This window comes from Pongo pygmaeus, chromosome 16 (genome assembly GCF_028885625.2).
Source record: "Pongo pygmaeus isolate AG05252 chromosome 16, NHGRI_mPonPyg2-v2.0_pri, whole genome shotgun sequence".
Lineage (NCBI taxonomy): Eukaryota > Metazoa > Chordata > Mammalia > Primates > Hominidae > Pongo > Pongo pygmaeus.
Window position 1 is genome coordinate 21,670,007 of NC_072389.2, and position 15,744 is coordinate 21,685,750.

A 15,744-nucleotide genomic window follows, 5' to 3' on the forward strand; every position below is an offset into this window, starting at 1 on the left:
TGCAGTAATACAATGCATAATAATCACAGCAGGGTAAATGGGGTATTCGTCCCTTTAAGGATTTATCATTTCTTTGTGTTATACACATTCCAATTATACTCTTTTAGTTATTTTAAAACATACAATAAATGGTTGTTGACTGTAATCACCCTATTGTGCTATCAAATACTAGATCTTATTCATTCTATTGAACTATATTTTTGTACCCAACCTAGTGACGTTTTAAATACTGCTATGGCATTATTTATTACCTAATATTCTTTCCTTCACTTCAAACCTGCCTCTTTTATGTGTCTGTTGTTTTAACCACCTGCATCTTATCCTGTATTTTTTTGTCTATTTTTATGTGATATCTGGCTAATTCTTACTTATTCTTCAAGGTCATGCTCTTTTAGGAAGCCTATCTTGACTGGTTAAACTTTGGTCTTCCTGTTTTGTGCTTCCTTGCATCCATTATAGTACTAAAATTGTTGGCAAATTCGGACCTCTTTTTGAGAAAGAAGGACTTCATCATTCCAAGATCTTACATAGTTTCTCACATGTGATGAGGACCCAAATAGCATTTATTGAAGGAGTAAATAAATGAGTGCGTGCTCATGATCGCCTTGCATCTTTTTTGCCAATGCTCTTCTTTCCGCCTAAATCATGCTTTTCTCCTTGTTCTGGTTGACACATGGTTGATCACAAAAATGCCTTTTGAGTCCTCATTTCTTCCTTTTGCATTCATTGGCAATTCTCACTCTTTACTAGGACAGGGGCGATTCTTCTAGTGTTTCTGTAGGATCTCATGAATACCGTTGTGAGAGTGTTTATTCCACTGTATTGTTTTATTTTTCTGTTTCCACAATTGAGACAAAATTTTAGGTGGCATAGATGGTGTCATTCATCTCTTTATGCTGCGCCCACATTATTATTGCTGTATGGTATAAATTGAATACACTTTATTCCATAAATTAATAGAGAAGTGAAGTAATGAATTTCTGGGTTGATAAAAAAAACTGCATGACTATAGTATGGGTCTGTGGGATAGGTAAGGATGGGTAATTCTATGAAGAATATTGAAAGCTATGTTGGGGAGTATGGACTTTTAACAAATATTTAAAAACATCATTTTTTTCAACAATGCACATGTATATAGTTTAAAGAGCCAAATGACTCATGTAGGCTTGAGGTGAAAAACAACAGCCTCATGATTCCCTTCCTCCCATTTCCTCACCCAGCCGGGGCAACTACTGTTAACAATTCTCTCTGATTCTCTTGGTGTTTTATCTATATTTCTAAATAACATGTTTATATTACTGCTTCTTGATCTTTCAGTTGTAGGCACTACTCATTAGAGTCATACTATAGAAGATGAAGATTTAACAATTTTTCACACCTCCTGCTCCTTTCTCTTCCTTTCTCTCTCCCCCTCCCCCTCCTCTTTCTCCTTTCTCAACCTCTCCCTCCAGTCTGTCTTCCAGTCCCATACCCCAGAGTTTTATATAACTTTGACTGGGCCAAAATGCAGTGTTTAAATTATTATGAAGGCATATTATTATTAATGCCTTCATTAAACTATTATGAAGGTATATTATTATCATAAAGACATATTATTAAATTATGCCTCTATACTATTCACAGCTATGTCATGTAATATACTGCAATTATTTTTCCTTTCCTGAGTTTTTTTTCCACTAGAGTCAATAATTACGTTGCTTTTTTATTTGCTTGTTTTCTTAGTTTTTACATGCTTATCACTAATTCAGAAAAATGTCATCATTCTAATTTTCACTTAACTAATTTCATTCACTTTTCTGATTTTCATTCACTTTAATTTTCTTTTAGACCCTTCTTCTGGAGAATTCTTAACCTTTAGCTGAGCTACTTGCTGTCTAACAAGAAATTCAGGAGGCGTCTTGGAATCTCATTTTTCTGTCATCCTGGGAGGGTCATTTACCTCTTTCCTGTGTTAGATCTCCTGTTTCCTAATCACCTTCCTTCTTCCTCCTCATTTTTGTGGTTACATTCTCCAGAAGCTTCCTGCTTATCTGAAAAGATCTTTATTTTCTTCTCAAACTTGAATCATGATTTTTCCATGTAAATAGTTATGTAGAAATGATTTTCCCTCAGAAATTTGAAGACTTTGCTCCATATTCTAACATCAAGTAATGTTACTGAGAAATCTAAAGGCATCTGGATTTCCTGCTCTTTTTCCCTCCTCTCTGGATGCATGTAGAAACATACATTTTCCCCCAATGTTCTGAAATTTCCTAACGTTATGCCTTGGTGTGGGTCTATTTTCATTTGTTGTATTTGACAGAGCGTCCTTCACTATAAAAACTCATTCTCTTCAGTCCTAAAATATTTCCTTGATGATTTCTTATATTCATTTTCCTCTATTTTCTTTTCTTTCTTTCTTTTTGTTTTTTTGAGATGGAGTCTTGCTCTTGTCACCCACGTTGGAGTGCAGTGGCTTGATCTCGGCTCACTGCAGCCTCCGCCTCCTGGGTTGAAGCAACTCTCCTGCCTCAGCCTGCTAAGTAGCTGTGACTACAGGCACATGCCACCATGCCTGGCTAATTTTTGTATTTGTTAGTAGAGATGGAGTTTCACCATGTTGGCCAGGCTGGTCTCAAACTCCTGACCTCAGGTGATCTGCCAGCGTCAGCCTCCCAAAGTGTTGGTATTACAGGCATGAGCCACTGCACCCAGCCATGTTCCTCTATTTTCTCATGTTGAAACTCCCATTATTCAGGTATTAGATCTTCCAGTTTTCTCTTTGTTCATTTGCCCTGCCTTCCAGGAGATTTGTCTAATTTATTTTTTCACTCTCTTTACTAAGTATTTTATTTCTTTCTATACATATATTTTTTTCCTGAGTTATTTTTTGTTCCTTGAATTTTTAGAAATAGAATTCTGTCCCTGATTCCCAGATGCAATATCTTCTGTTTCATCTCTGAGAGTATGAATAGACGTTTGGGAGGAAAATTTTCTTCACCTTGCATAGTCTCAGTTCCTCCCAAATCGCTGTTTTCTTCTTTTTTTTTTTTTTTTTTTTTTTAGTGACATATAACTTTTTATTGAAATCATAATACCATACATATTAGAGACTTTTCCAGGGCAAAAAATGGCTGGATAGGTCTTTCTTTTTTTAAAATTTATTATTATTATACTTTAGGTTTTAGGGTACATGTGCGCAATGTGCAGGTTAGTTACATATGTATACATGTGCCATGCTGGTGCGCTGCACCCACTAACTTGTCATCTAGCATTAGGTATATCTCCCAGTGCTATCCCTCCCCCCCTTCCCCCACCCCACAACAGTCCTTTTCTTTAAAAATTTTTTTTTTGTCACTGTATTTAAGGTTAGAGGTCTTTCTAAGATTTCTGGTGATCCTTGTTTGTTTATTCAAGTTTAACAAAATGAGCTATGAGCTTAACTGGAGGACGATGTTGCCAGTATATCTCATTGCCTGATGATGTCTTTAGGTGTTCTATTTTGAAATGCTTTGATTTCCCAGTGAAGGCCATTCTGAGTCCAATATTTTAGGAATGAAGTGAGGCAGAAAGCTGGGATATCAGCATTAAATACATTAATTTGTATTTAATCCCTGTTTTCAGTATAGTACTCTTGCCCTTAATTGTACCCAGTTATCTCTTGCTCCAGAAAATTGCTGTTTTACCCTCTTTAGATAATAACATGCAGTCATGCCAAAGTAAGGGAGGTCAGCTGGAAATTTAATCTCTTTTTAAACAGACTCAATCAGTCATACTGTTTTGACCCCAACTTTATCCTGCTTTCAAAAGTATCTGATTTACCACCTCTGAAGTCTTTTGTGAGTTCTGCAGAGCTAATTGAGTTGCTTCTAGGAATTCCCTACTGCCATCTTAGGATTTACCTTTTTTGGGGGCTGAGAAATCAAAAGATATCCTTAATATGAAATAAGTAATTTAAATAACACCATAATTATTATGGAAAATTGAATTTATAATATAAAAACTCTCCCCTCAGTCTTAAGGCCTAGATGGTTTCACTGGCAAATTCTACCAGGCATTTAAAGGAGAATTTACACCAATTCCATATAATTTCTTCCAGAAAACAGAAGGGAAGGAATACTTTCCAATTCATTTTATGAATCTAGTATGACTTTGATACAAAACCATACAAAGACTATACAAAGAAGCAAACAACAAACCAATATATCTCATGAATATAGAAGTAAAAATTATTAATACAATCCTGTCAAAAGTATTAAGAAATATATAAAAGGAATTATACACCATAACCAAATGGGGTTTATTAGAGGAACGTAAGGCTGTTTCAGTATTTGAAAGTCAATCAATGTAATCCAGCTAATTAATAGACTAAGGAAGAAAAAATGTATAGGATCTTATCAATCGATACAGAAAAAATATTTGACAAAGTCACCAATTCATGAAGAGCTCTCAGAAAAATAGAAACAGATATCGAATTGATAAAAAATTTAAGAACCTTGAACTAATATTGTATATTATAATTGGCAGTGAAAGACTGAATGCTTTCCCCCTAAGGTATAGAATAAGGTGGGGGTGTCTGTCTCATCACTCTTACCATAGGAGAAGAAAAATAAAACTGTCTTTGTTTGCAGATGACATTTTTGTCCACGTAGAAAATTCCAAGGAATCTACAAGGTAACTTCTAAAACTAAAAAGTGAGTCTGGCAAGGTCCTGGATACAAAATAAAAATACAGAAATTGATTGTATTTCTCTTACTAGTGATGAGCACATAGATAACAAAATTTAAAAATACAGTGCCATTAATAATCATTCAAAAAAGTTAAATGCTAAGGTGTAAATCTAACAGAACATGTATAGTTCTTGTATGCCTAATACTGCAATGTGCTAATGAAAGAGAAACCCTAATAAAATACCTAGGAATACATTTAGCCAAGGAGGTGAAAGATCTCTACAATGAAAACTATAAAACACCGATGAAAGAAATGGAAGAAGACACAAATAAATGGAACGATATTCCATATTCATAGATTGGAAAAAACAATATTAAAATGTTGATACTACCCAAAGTGATCTACAGATTCAGTGTAATCTCTGTCAAAATCTCAATGACATTCTTCACAGAAATAGAAAAAACAATCCTGAAATTTGTATGGAACCATAAAAGACCCCAAATAAATTAAGCAATCTTGATCAAAAAGAACAAATCTGGAGGCATTATACTACCTGACTTCAAAATATGCTACAAAGCTGTAGTAAGCAAAACACAATGGCAATGGCATAAAAACAGACAAGTTGTCTGATGGAACAGAATACAGAGCTCTGAAATAAGTCTACACATTTACAGCCCACTGACTTTTTACAAAGCTGTCAAGAACACGGGGAAAAGACAGTCGTCTCTTCAATAAATGGTGTTGGGAAAACTAGATATCCACATGAAGAAGAATGAAATTATTTCATACCATATAGAAAAATCAACTAAGTCCAGGCGCAGTGGCTCACACCTGTAATCCCAACACTTTGGGAGGCCAAGGCGGCAGATCACGAGGTCAGGATATCGAGACCATCCTGGCTAACATGGTGAAACCCCGTCTCTAGTAAAAAAAATACAAAAAATTAGCTGGGCTTGGTAGCGGGCCCCTGTAGTCCTAGCTACTCGGGAGGCTGAGGCAGGAGAATGGCGCGAACCCGGGAGGCGGAGCTTACAGTGAGCCGAGATGCGCCACTGCACTCCAGCCTGGGTGACAGAGTGAGTGAGACACTCCGTCTCAAAAAAAAAAAAAAAAAAAAAGAAAAAAAAATCAACTAAAAATAGATTAAAGATTAAAATGTAAGAAATTTAACATCCAGAAGAAACGTAGGAGAAAAGCTCTATGACATTTGTCTGGGAAATGATTATTTTACACATGACCCCAAAAGCACAGAAAAATGTGGACAAATGAGATTACATCAAACTAAAATGCTTCTGTACAACAAAGGAAACAGTCAACAGAGTGAAGAGATAACCTACAGAATGGGAGAAAGTATTTGCAAGCTATGCATCTGCCATGGGGTTAATATCCAAAATATAAGACAAACTCAGTAGCAAGAAAAAAATAACCTGATTAAAAAATGGGCAAAGGACCCAAACAGACGTTTCTTAAAATATATACAATGGCCAAAAGATATATGAAAAAATGCTCAACATCAGTAATTATCAGGGAAATGCAACCTAAACCACAATGAGATATCATCTCACACCTGTTAAGATGGCTATTAAAAAGACAAAAGACAACAAGTATTGGCAAGGATGCGGAGAAAAGGGAACCCTTGCACCCTGTTGGCGAGAATGTAAATTGGTACAGCTGCTATGAAAAACAGTATAAGGGTTCCTCAAGATATTAAAAATAGAGATATCAGCTGGGCTTATGCCTGTAATCCCAGCACTTTGGGAGGTCAAGACGGGTGGAGCAACTGAGGTCAGGAGTTCGAGACCAGCCTGGCTAACATGGCAAAACCCTGTCTCTACTAAAGATACAAAATTAGCCAGGTGAGGTGGCGCATGCCTGTAATCCCAGCTACTCAGAAGGCTGAGGCAGGAGAATCGCTTGAACCTGGGAGGCAGAGGTTGCAGTGAGTCGAGATTGTGCCACTGCACACCATGCACACCAGCCTGGGCAGTGGAGTGAGACTCTGTCTCAAAAAAAAAAAAAAAAAGATACCATATGATCCAGCGGTCTCACTACTGGATATATATCCAAAGGAAATGAAATCAAGATATCAAAGAGATATCGCACTTCCATGTTTGTTGCAGTGTTTTCACAATAGCCAAGGTATGGAAACAACTAAGTGTCTATCAGTGAATGAATGGATAAAGAAAATGGTATATATACACAATATAATACTGTTCAGCCATGAAAAATGAAGGAAGTCCTATTATTCATGACAATGTGGATGAACATGGAAGACAGTATTTAAGTGATGTAAGTTAGGCACAGGAAGGCAAATACCACATAATCTCACTCATATATAGACGCTAAAATAGTTGATCTCATAGAAAAAGAGTAGAAAGGCAGTTGCTAGGGGTTAGGGTGATTGAGGAGGGGAGTTGGGGACGTGTTGGTGGAAGGATACAAAATTTCAGTTAGGGAAGAGGAATAAGTTTAACAGATCTATTGTGCAACAGTGTCATTGTAGTTAATATATTGTATTATTGAAAATTGCTGAGACTGGATGTTAAGTATTATCACCACAAAAATAACTCTGTGAGATAATGGATACGTCAGTTTGATTTAGTCATTCCACAATGTATAGATACTTTAAAACATCACATATTATACACGATAAATACATACAATTTTATCTGTTGGTGTTTTGTTGTTGTTGTTTGAGACGAAGTCTCGCTTTGTTGCCCAGGCTGGGGTGCAGTGGTGCGATCTCTTCTCACTGCAACCTCTGCCTCCCAGGTTCAAGGGATTCTCCTGCCTCTACCTCCCGAGTAGCTGGGATTACAGGCATGTGCCACTATGTCCGGCTAATTTTTGTACTTTTAGTAGAGACGGGGTTTCACCATGTTGGACGGACTGGTCTTGAATTCCTGACCTCAAGTGATCTGCCTGCCTCGGCCTCCCAAAGTGCTGGGATTATGGGTGTGTATCTGTTGATTTTTAAAAGACATTTTAAAAGAATAGAGTGGGAGGAATCAGCTTACTTAATATCAAGATTTACTATATGGCTGCAGTAATGAGAGCAGTGGTATTGGCAGAGGAATAAACAAATGAGATCAACAGGAGAAAATATTTGAAAATCACCTAACAAAGGACTAGTATCTCTATTAAGAACCCTCAAATATCAACAATTAAAAATCAAACATTCTAATTCGAAAATGAACAAAGGACACGAATGGATATTTTACCCAAGAGAATACATAGATGGCAAATAAGCACATAAAAATATGTTCAACACTACTGGCTATTAAGGAAATGCAAATTAAAACTGCAATAAGATATCATTACCTACCTATCAGAATAGCTTTCAAAAGGTCCACAACATGAAATACTGGCAAGGATGCAGAGAAAGAGTGTTACTCATACATTGGTTCTGAGAATGTAAAATCATATAGCCATCCTGGAAAATAGGCAGTTTCTTTTAAAAAATAAGCATGCAACTACCATACAACTGAGCAATTGCACTCCTGGGCATTTTTCTCAGATAAATGAAGACTTAGGTTCACAATAAAACCTGTACATGAATGTTTATGCCAGTTTTACTCACAGTGGCCAAAAGGTGGAAACAATCCCAATGCACTTTAGTGGGAGAATCATTAAACAAATGGTGTTACATCCATACCAGGTAATGCTACACAGCAGTAAATGGAAATGAACCATTGATAGACACAACAATCTGGGTGAATCTCCAGAGAATTACAATGAAGTTATAAAAATCCAGTCTCTAAAGCTTACATACTGTATTTAACTTATGTAATATTCTTGAAATGACAGAAAATATAGAAAAGGAGAAGAGTAGTTGCTAGGTGTTAAGGACGGGAGGAGAGGAGATGCAGCTATAAAAGGCTACTTGCAGAATTCTTGTGATGATAGAAATGTTGTGTACATTACCTGTATTAATATCAGTCTCCTAGCTGTATTCTTGTAGTAGAGTTTTGCAAGATGTTACCTTTGAGGGATTCATGGGGTCTCTTTTTATTATTTTCCAACAAATGTATGTGATTTACAATTATTATTATTATTATTTGAGATGGAGTCTCGCTCTGTTGTCCAGGCTTGAGTGCAGTGGCACAATCTCGGCTCACTGCAACCTCTGCCTCCTGGATTCAAGCAATTCTCCCACCTCAGCCTCCCAAGTAGCTGGGATTACAGGTGCATGCCACCATGCCCGGCTAATTTTTTGTATTTTTACTGGAGACCGGGTCTCACCATGTTGGCCAGGCTGGTCTTGAACTCCTGACCTCAAGTGATCCACCTGCCTTGTCCTCCCAAAGTGCTGGGATTACAGGCATGAACCACCGTGCCCAGCCGATTTACAATTATTTTAAATAGAAGATTTAATTTAATTAAAAAAAAAAACTAGAAATGCCAGGCAAAATAGGACATACATTTAAAGCAACAACAACAACAACAAAACTAAAGTTGAACCTACAAGAAATTAAGGGAAATCCATGGGGCCAACAGCAAAGGGTAAACTGAATGCCAAACTAGTAAGAGCATAACTGATTCTGTGCCTGTCCTGGTATATATCCCAGAGAAATGTGTAAATATGCCTAACATGGTGGTGTAAGATTGCTCATTGCAGAACTGTGGGTGCAGTTTAAAATTTGAAACCAACTTCCAAATGAAGATTTGGAACAATCTTCATCAACATTTAGGAAAATTGATCAATGAAGAATAAAGAGAATTGATAAATAAATTTTGGTGTATTTATAAAATGGGATTCCTACAGATCTCTAAAAGTGAATGAATTAGAGTTACATCTGTTAACATGGATACCCTCAAAAACAGTTTTCAGAGAAAGAGAAAAACTGCAGAAGATTTTTTGTACAATATGATTCCATGTACTCAGTTACCTCTCCTATTTCTGATGTAGTATTTGCTTAACTTTTTCATTTCTTAGGACTAATATAGCATTCTTTAGTCTATTTCTACACAAACCTTAGCCTACATTCTGAAATTTGCTTTTAGGCCTGAGAATCTCCAAATTTGCCTGCTCCCTGAGCTCATCTAATTTAAACAGGTATCTGAGGGTAGAAAACATCCTAAATCAAATGTGTATATATGTATTTGCGTATATGTGCATAAATTGAGAGAATAATAGTTTCTGTGGTATTTCAGAAGTAAGATAAGTGTATGTCATTGCATGTGCTCTCCCAGCTTGGTTCCTGGCATGGGGTCAGACCTGTGGCACACCCACTTTTTCCGTGTCTAAGAAACAGGGACAGGCCGGGAGCGGTGGCTCATGCCTGTAATCCCAGCACTTTGGGAGGCTGAGGCAGGCGGATCACGAGGTCAGGAGTTCGAGACTATCCTGACCAACATAGTGAAACCCCGTCTCTACTAAAAATACAAAAATTAGCCGGGCGTGGTAGTGCGCGCCTGTAATCTCAGCTACTCAGGAGGCTAAGGCAGGAGAATCACTTGAACCTGGGAGGTGGAGTTTGCAGTGAGCCAAGATTGCGCCATTGCACTCCAGCCTGGGCGACAGAGTGGGACTCTGTTTCAAAAAATAAATAAATAAAAACAAAAAAGAAACAGGGACAATAACACCACTTTTTGGCTGTAGTGAAATTAGATTAATTCAAAAGCATGGTAGCAGGTTCTTTAATAATTCACTCATTCCTGCTCCCCACATTTTAGGCAGCTGCAAATCTTGATCATTCCTGACCCATTCCCATATTAAGAACTTTCACTGTCGTTTTGGAAGTACTCTGAGATTTTTTAAGAAGGAAACCTACTTCCCTTGGAATGCTTATCAGGTCTCTTTATCCTTGAACTGCCTTAGAGACTATTAAGTCTTCATAAATATTGAATGCTTGTGGTCAGTCTTTCTTGGAAGAGGAATATGGAGGTGATTACATATAAAACCAAACTGAAAGCCATCCCAAAGCTTTAGAAAGCATTTTAGTGCCTTCCCTTTTCATCAGTGTGCTCCTTCAAATTCATGATTTAGGGTATTCATGATTTAGGAAAATAGCAAATGTAGCTATTTTCCTCATATATTTCTTGTGGATAAAGTTATTTCAGAATTTGATTACTTTAAATAATCAGTTCTTTTGCACTGCAAACCACAGGCCAGCCAGAATGTCTCTTTCTCTTGCAGAAGTGTGTAACTTGATATTCTAGTTAAGTGCCAATCATGGGAAACACAGGTTTAAGTTAACTACTATTTTAAAAATTAAAATATTTTTATTCTTCAAAACACATACTTCTCAGGCTTTATGACACCATTATTTGAGCCAATATACCATCAAATGAATATAATAAATTATAGTGCTATGAACTCCAGGGAAATTTTATTAATGTTTTTAATATATCCTCATGTGGAATCAACATGTTTTTTATATATTCATAAATTTATGACTTCAAAACTCTTCAATACAGGATGTTACGAATGTTGTAATGGATAGAAAATACATAATTGTGAAATGATGTTCTTGAATTTTCAAACACTCCTGATAATCATTAGCTCTTGCATATACTAATTACAATGAAATTAAAAACTTTGAAGTAATATTTCTGCAACTTAGTTGCTTTGGCCCAAAGGAATTATTCCAGAATAAGCTGGCAGGTTCCTGCTTGGGGAATTAGGATTCCAATGTCCTTAACTTTAAAATAACTTGCATTTCATTTAATGCCTGTTTCATAAAGTAGTCATTCATTTTCATACTAAATTGTAACCGAAGCAAGCCACATCAATAGAGGCCAGTCACTGGGTTTACTGTGTATTAGGTTGGACAAAGTAAAATAGAATGTTAAAAATGGTCACCAGGTGGTTGGGTTTAAAAATAAAAACCTTGCTACTGACTTACAAAGGAAACTGAGAAGTAATCTCCCTGAATCTTTACATCCATATCCTGGTACATAGTAGGTTCACCATAAGACATTGTTGAAGGAAGAATGAGTCCAAAATGGTGCATTATGTTTTGAAAATTCGTGACATAAAATGCTCTGTTTTTCATATCACCATGCTGCAATTGTAGTGGGATTTGTAGTAGAGTTGTACATACTTTTCAGGTTTATATTTTCAGGCTCAACACTCAAGATGCAAATTAGTGACTCCTGGAAACTCAGCTTACAATTAGGACACAGCAGGTGGCAATGGAGTGTAGACCATTGCCATACACATGGTCTACACTGAAGGCCTGAGACACAGCCATAAGACACCTTTCATATATTCTTTCCTTACCTTTTAGTTTTAAGTTTGTTTTTACAAGAACAGTTTTTAATATAAATAGCTAAAATTAAGCAGCTACTAAAAATGCATCTGAAAAATTATTTCTGAAAATGTTTAAAGAAAATGCCATTTTTATTGTTTCAACAATTTTTGTATTCCAGTATTCCCGTCAATTCAAATATATATTTTTTAACCTGTGACTCTCTAATTTGCTTGTTCCCTTGAAATTAGCATCAAAAGCTTTTTATAGCTGCAAGTCAGCATGGTACAAAAAGCTTTTTGGTTATCACTTCCCTAACCTGTTAGCAACTTCCCTCAACTGGGGCTTTTCCAAAATAAGAGAGTAATTTCAATTACTTCTTCACTTTTCCTATTATTTATTTTCTTCTTTTGTTCATACATAAAAAGCAAAATGAAGTAGGCCATGTAAGCGAATGACCTTTTCCATAGGCATAGCTGTTGTTTCCCAGTAGAATGGAGTCATTTCTCCTTGACCAAGAGAAAGACTTCTCCACACCAATATATTTTTTTCTACCAGCCTCCCAGTTTGATGTTGCTTGAATGTTTAAAATTTGATGTACTCTTAGCAAGATTTTAATAAATTTAAGAATCAAATACCTATAACAAAATTTTAAAAACAGAAATATGCATTGTTACAAAATATTAAGACACAGCCAACCCATTGTGATAATCTGGGAAGATGTTCTGAACCACAAATCAAGAAAGCGCATCTACCTAAATACGATTTAACTACAAATTAGGTAACGTTTTTGGAGGCAGCTATAATGCTGTTCTTTTCACTCCAAAATGTCCTTCTCCCAAAGCCTTCTAAATCTAATTAGGGATTGAACCACCTCAAAAACACAAGATGTGAGGAGATAAGGGGTACAAGTTGCAGCTGGAACAGAAAGTTTCAGGTGAAGATGGTATGAAATGGAAATGGAGGAGGGAGAGTTTGAGAAAAACTGCAAAGGAAAAAGAGTGGAAGTTAATATTAAAAATGTACCGGACACAATAAAATACAGAATAAGCACTACAGAAAATTAAAATCAGTAGTGTGGAGGAATATCTGTAGAAGATTTCTTATAAGCACAAGAAAAGGTCAACGAAATGAGATATATATATTTATAAGAGGAAGTCATAGATGGACCAATGAAGAAATAATAGATGCAGAGAGAGGGAGCTCCAGCATCAGAATTACAGGCATTTATGGAACAAGAGCAGTAATCAAAATCATAATCTGAGAATAATCAGCAGCATTGTAAATAAAGACCTTGAGTATTCCATTCAAAAAGGCTCACCATTTTCGGTAAAGACTGATGAAACACATGACTGGATACATCCTGATTATAACTTAAATTTTATATCAAATACTAACACAACAAAACCAAAGTACTATAAGCTTTCAGGCAGAAACATAAAACACACAAGCAAAGGAATAATCAGATTTCTCCTCTGCAGGTCTCAATGTCAAGGGTCAATGAAGTGTGTTTACAGCTTTGAGGAAAAAGAAGTAGTACCATATCATGCAGCATTGCCTTTCCTGTATGAAATGCAAAGATTGAATCATATGCCAGCCATGCATCCAACTAATAATACTTAGCCAGACAAGAGTTAAAAACTCATAAATGAAAAATTGATATTATGAAAGGACTGGGATTTGTTTTAAAATACTTCTAAATATGTATTGTATGTGTGGACAAAAATGAAAACCTAAAGATGTTTAGCAAATAATTTTTATATCATATAAAAAAGAGCAGACTCAGAAATCCCACTTCTAGGTATTTACCCAAGAGAAATGAAAAACTTTGTTAACATAAATCCTGCATGTGAATGTTTATAGCATTTTTTCATACTTACCCAAAACTAAAAGCAACTCAAATATCTAGCTGGTGAATGAATAAACAAACAGTTGTACGTATGTGCAATAGAATGCCAGTCAGCAATTAAAAAGGTGCAAACTATAGATACCTGCAACCACAAGAATGATTTTCAAATATATTATGCTAAAAAGAGTCAGTCTCAAAAAGCTACATATGGTGTGATTCCATTTATGTAACATTTTGGAAATGGCAAATTGTAGGGACAAAACCAACCAGTGGTTGCCAGGAGCTGAGGGTGGGGGAAGAGGCTGACTATACAGGGGCAACCTGAGAGCATTTTTGGGGTGATGGAATTGTTCCAAATATTGGTTGTGGTAGTGGTTACACAACTGTATGGGTTTGTCAAAACTTAAAATTGTATACATCCCAAATAGAATTTTAATATATGTGAGTTTTTAAGTAGGGAAAAAGAGAAGCAGTGTAATCACGAAAGGTAATATCGACATAGCAATGTGAACATACTTAAACACTGAACCACACACTTCAAAGTGGTTAGGATGGTAAATTTTATGTTATGTGTATTTTGTCACAATTTTTAAAATTTTAAATTTAAAGCTACCAAAATAATGTTTGTATAATGGACTATGATGTAATCATTAAAGTAATTTTTCCAAAGAATTATCAGTGAAATGAGAAAATGCTTATAATATTAGATTAAAACAAATACTAGGGTGAATTAACAGTATGATTTTCAATCCTGTAAATGGCAGAAACAATGGAGGATTAAATGACAAAAGAATAAAGTTCTTGGTGAAGGATTTTGAGTGTCTACCTCTATACTTCTTGGCACATTACTGGTTTGCACTTATTCCTTTTGTAATCAAGAAAAATGGAAGCATCAGAAAGCATATGCAATGAGTGTTACATTGCTGACTCTATCAATCATTTCATATAGGCTCATATTTAAATCATACTGGCAAAAAAAATGACCTCCTATCCACTTTAAAATTATTTGTTCCCATAGAAATAAATATTTTAATAACAATTGAAATAGTATCTATTGACTTTTAATTCAAAATGATTAAGCCTGTGTTTAGCTCTCCTGGCTCCAAATTTGCCGTTGAATTCACCAGGAAATCATAAAGGGAAAAAATATGTAACTCCATTGAAAAACTGGGAAAAGTGCCATGAAGAGATCAGATATTTTTAAGGAGTTTATGTAAAATATAGAAGACAAGCACTGGACTGAGGAAAGTACCCGTTGGATGGAATTCCAGTCTCCCAAAGGAAAACTCTGCCTGGAAAATGAGTGGCAGGGTCCCAGAGCTAGTGGCTGTTGGGGAAGATAGGTTATGTGGTGGTCATCCCTGGAAAATTCTCAAACTTACCAGTATTAGCATCCCAAGAATGCTGTTCCAGTATGACTTTGTAGAATCCCATTTGGTAAGGTCAATGGTTGAAATAAAATAGGCCGGCTGCAGTAGCTCACGCCTGAAATCCCAGCACTTTGGGAGGCCGGGGTGGGTGGATTGCTTGAGGCCAGGAGTTCGAAACCAGCCTAGCCAACATGATGTAACCCCATCTCTACTAAAAATACAAAAATTAGCTGGGCGTGGGGGTGTGCGCCTGCAATCCCAGCTACTCTGGAGGCTGAAGCTGGAGAATTGCTTGAACCTGGGAGACGGAGGTTGCAGTGAGCCGAGATCAAGCCATTGCACTCCAGCCTGGGTGACAGAGTGAGACTCTGTCTCAAAAAAAAAAGAAGCGTTACTTCCAGCAAATTTCTAACAGAGACTGTTGTACTAATTAAAGGAAGACAGCGAGTGCCCTGCTAACTTGAGTTGCTTCAGTAACAGAAGAGAAATGTCCTAGTGGAGACATGCTACACAAATGCTCCTACATGTACCTTTTCCCCTTTTCATTATAGAAAAGAATACATGTATTCACACATGAGACACACACGTATTGTACATTAATTGTAGTGGTTATATGGACCCTTGGGTAAGAATTGCATGTGAGTACTACTATTAACTAAAGAATTCATTCTTATTTAATATG

General features: G+C 36.2%; 1 pseudogene; it reads left to right on the forward strand.

The window, feature by feature from the left end:
* LOC129026623 (ADAMTS-like protein 3) overlaps positions 1-15,744 on the forward strand; it is a 128,121-nt pseudogene that overhangs the window by 13,694 nt on the left and 98,683 nt on the right.